A 4070-nucleotide genomic window follows, 5' to 3' on the forward strand; every position below is an offset into this window, starting at 1 on the left:
GCCGAGCGTGTCCGCAGCAGACGTGAGGTCCACGCGGCGGGAGCACCGGGACAGCGGATACTGCTCAGGCGCAGCGTCATGGGCGGGCCGTGGATCAGGAAATCGTGCAAGCGCTGCGGCCAGCTCACCTGGGGGCAGGTGGGCCTTCTCACCTCCTGTCCGCGTGCTGCCCGCAGGAGCAGCCCCTGGAGCCCAGCAGCCAGCAGGCAGGCTGAATGTGGAGCCCGGCCCCTGGGGCGGGAGGGCTCAGCACCCATCGATCCTTACTCTTCTGGAGGCCCGGCCGGGACCCCTGCTGCCCCCGGTGTGGTCGGGGCCCTGCAGCCCGACGGGCCCGGAGCCTGTTGGGATGCAGGATCCCCGGCCCCAGCCCAGGCCGAGGAGTCGGCTTCCGCCGTGGCGCCAGCCCCGGCCCGCTGCCCTCTGAGCCACAGCGCAGGGCAGCCGCCTTCTGCAGTGGCGCGCCCGGAGGGGCGGGATGCGCCCGCGCGGCCCGGCTGCAGGGACCAGGGACACAGTTGGCTGAGAGCCTCGGGCCCCACAGTCCACGCAGGGGAGCTTAGACAGGATGCAAGCGACTTGTCTCTCACGCAAGCCGAGCGGGAGAAGTGTAGTCCAGGCTGGCTCTTCAGTTCAGGGGCGTAAGGGGAGGACGCTGCTCTATCCCGCCTCTAGGAATGTCTCAATATCGGATTCCTCCTGGCGTTCAGGGGCTGCGTGAGCTCCAGTGCCCACATCTACATTCCAGCTGCCCGGGACAGGCAGGTCGCCGTCCTGTGTGCCCCCCCCCCCCCGCCCCCGACATTCTGCAGCACCCCCCCGCCCCCCAGCTTGGGGAGCAGCCTCACGCGAAGCCCCGGCAGCCGCGGCCTGCATCCTGGGAGGAGCGCTGGGAGGGCTTGGTCATCCTCCCGGCAGGGCCAGGCAGGGACCTTCTGGGGGCCCCGTGCGCCCCGCCCCCGCAGGCGGAGAGGCCACCCAGGGTCCATGGAGAGGACTCACCAGGGAGAGAAGACAGGTGGGCCACTGAGGCGCAGTCTCCCAAAACCCGGGAGATCCGTAACACCAGGAGAACAGAGGGACAGAGCCGTTTGCAATGTGACAAACACGGCTTGTTAACCTAATAGAGGCAGAGGAGGCTGCAGAATATCCAATTATGAGAGCAGGCCACGCAGCATGCAGGGTCAGGCCGCTCTCTCATTTATCGGGACAGACTCCATTAGGCCCGTTAATCTTCTTGATTAACTGTCCTGAAAGGATGCCGGTGGGGAGGGGTAGTCCCCCATGAGCCGGGGAGACAGGAAGGCAGCAGGTGGCGGCCCGCCGGGCCTGGCCCTCACAGCCCCTCCACCCCCAGCCCCAAGGCCATGAGGCTGCTTCACTCTGCTCTCAGCAAGGAGTGGTCTGTGACTGGGGGCTCATCTTTGGTTTTCTCTTCATTCTCCCTGAAACGTTTTTGATGACTGGCCAGTTCCTGTCGATGCATCATGGATGGTTTTCTCTGGCACTACGGTCTCAATTTTTTTCCTGCCTCTCTGATTCCTTACAGCCCCCATCGTTGTCTCTCTCCTCGGGACCCGTCAATGCAGATGTTCCCCCAAGAGTCAATTACTTGCCACCTTTTCTTTGTCAGTTCTCCCGTGGGATCCCACTTAACCCCATGGTTCAAGTATCGTGTGAATAACTCCCATCTCTGGTCCTCCAGCCCCAATTTCTCCAGAACGCCATCTACACTGAAGTTGCCATGTGACATCCCTGATAGGCTCAGGCCACAGCCAGTCATCTGACCACCCAGTACCAGCTCCTGCCATCTTATTCTAGGCAGCCCCATCCTCCCAGAACCCAGGTCCCAAATCTCGGGATCTTCTTTGATCCTTGAAATCGGCTGTGGGACCCACATCCAATCGAAGACCAAAGTGCAGGAGTCTCTTGGGTCGAACCAAGGATCAACAGAATAGGTGGCACTGACCACATTTGGTGGCACCAGGAGAGCTAGAACTATGTTGCTTGAGTCTCAACTGGCTGAGAAGCAGAGCTGTCTCCAGCCACTGAGTACTTTTCTCTCACAAGAGACAGCCGGGTAATCCTCTCCAAAGGCCCTCCTTGGGATTCAAATACCTTAAACAAATCCCATGAAGAATGTGGTTGACGGGGCCATGCATCAATGGTTGTAGATGATCAACGCCAACACCAAGGCACACGAGAGTTGTGCACACGGCAAACAGGTATCGGGGGTGAAATGCGTCATGCATGCTCTAGAGGTGACCGCCACAAAGACAAATATGGAGCATCTTGGCAGTAAATCACGTCCCTCTTACCTGGCAGATGGCTGAGATAAAGCAGGTGCCACCGGGCTACATCAGTTTTGCTGGAGCATCTCCTGTAGCTAAGAAGTAACCAGAGTGTAGAGCTTGGCAGACCAAGCCGACTGTCAGGCTGCACATCCAGACACGGCCCCTCCCTCGGCCGGCAGGAGTCCACCTGTGTGCAGGCTGTTGGTGCTGGGAGGTGGGGGATACATCTCCTCAACCACCAGTTTCAAAGGCGGTGACCACCCCCACCACGAAAAAATAAACTGCTCCGGATGCACGCAGAGGGCAGAGCCATGTCCAACAGTGGAGCCCACGTCCCACAAGCAAGAGCTTTACTGGCCTCCGTAGAGAATAATGTTTATTTCTGCATTCGAACGGTCAATTCCTCATGGAGAGTCCATGTTGAAGTTTCCAAGTCAAAGGGCAAGCACCTCATCCACCACGGAGAGAGACCCTGACCCTGTGCCAGCCTCGCGGGGAGCAGAGGTGCAGCAGTGGAGGGAGGGAGGCTGCTTCCCGGGGGCCGTGATGGGAGCTGACGGGCACAGGGTATGGGATGAGCTCACGGCTGCTCTGGGCAGTGAGATCCGGCTGTGGGGGTGAGGGGCGGGGGCTCAGACAGGGGAGCCAGGCCTCCTGCTGGGGGCGGGGGCTGGGGACACTGGGTGGCCCTGAGCTAGGCTGTGGTGAGGGAGGGACAGGGTCCTCCTTGGCCAGGCCACCTCGGGTGGGGGGAGGCCAGCTCACAGGGCCGTGCTGCCTCCTCACACCAGGGAAGAAGAACGGATGCGCTCCCTGACCCGGAAGGCCCTTCTGCCCCCATGGGCTGCCCTCGAAGGTGTCCGGAGGCCAAGAAAGCCTAAGAGGGCCATAGCCACTTGTCAGATCAGTTCACGGTGTTTGGAATGGATTACAGAATAATTGTCTTATCGATATGCTGGTGGCATATTTACTGCTTTTGCTCTCAGATCAGAAGAGACACAGTGTGACTAAAGTAACTTTAATTATGTTAGGGCTTGGGAAATTGAAAAGTTGCTAGCGTTTTAAATATTTTAAATTCTGTAACATGGAAATGACCATCCATGACCAAATCTCAGCCCAGTGGGACCAGTGCCCCCAGTGCCCCAGTCTGTCCTCACAACTCAGGCCCCTTCTCTGCCCGCACCCAGCTCCTGGGCAAAGGTCCCCTGTGCATTCCCGTCCCTCAGCTGCAGGCTGGGCTTCCCACATCCCACATACCTCCCCCCACCCCCGCCCCATTCTGGAAGGTCTCATCTCAGCTATCATGCCCACGAGCGTCCCTGTCCTGAATGTTCACAACAGCCTCCGGGTGCCCTGTGAGGACCCACCTCCCCCCTTCTTGGCCCTGTGGTTTGGGGGTGCTGAGTGCACCCCAGAGCCAGGATGGACCGTGGGACTCAGGCGCTGGTGAACTGGTCACTTGCATTCTGCGTGACTGGTGCAGGGGTAGGCCCGGGACCCGATGCGAGCCGCCAGCCTCCAGGCTCGGACCTCTGTCTAAACAGGTGGGAGGGAGGGTGTTCCCGTGTCACCAGGAGGCAGGTCCATGTGAGCATGAAGCCGACAGGGCACACAGGGATGCAGGATGCAGGAGGAGCCGGGCCCCCTGGCCTAAGCAATTCTAGACTCCCTCCTGGACTCTGGGACTACCTGTGTGCATCAGTCCCCCCTTTTCTTCAGCTAGTTTGTGTTGGCTCTTCTGTCACCTGCAGTCAGTGGAGCCCTCATGATAGGAGG

The 4070-nt window shown here is 60.0% G+C and overlaps 1 long non-coding RNA gene across 1 annotated transcript; it reads left to right on the plus strand.

The window, feature by feature from the left end:
• Positions 1-848: 848 nt before the first annotated feature.
• LOC119866131 lies at positions 849-3247 on the plus strand. Its single transcript, XR_005378977.1, has 2 exons — positions 849-2798; positions 3086-3247. It is a non-coding gene; the product is annotated as an uncharacterized LOC119866131 (long non-coding RNA).
• Positions 3248-4070: the final 823 nt, after the last annotated feature.

Source organism: Canis lupus, chromosome 26, assembly GCF_011100685.1.
Source record: "Canis lupus familiaris isolate Mischka breed German Shepherd chromosome 26, alternate assembly UU_Cfam_GSD_1.0, whole genome shotgun sequence".
In the NCBI taxonomy this organism is placed as follows: domain Eukaryota; kingdom Metazoa; phylum Chordata; class Mammalia; order Carnivora; family Canidae; genus Canis; species Canis lupus.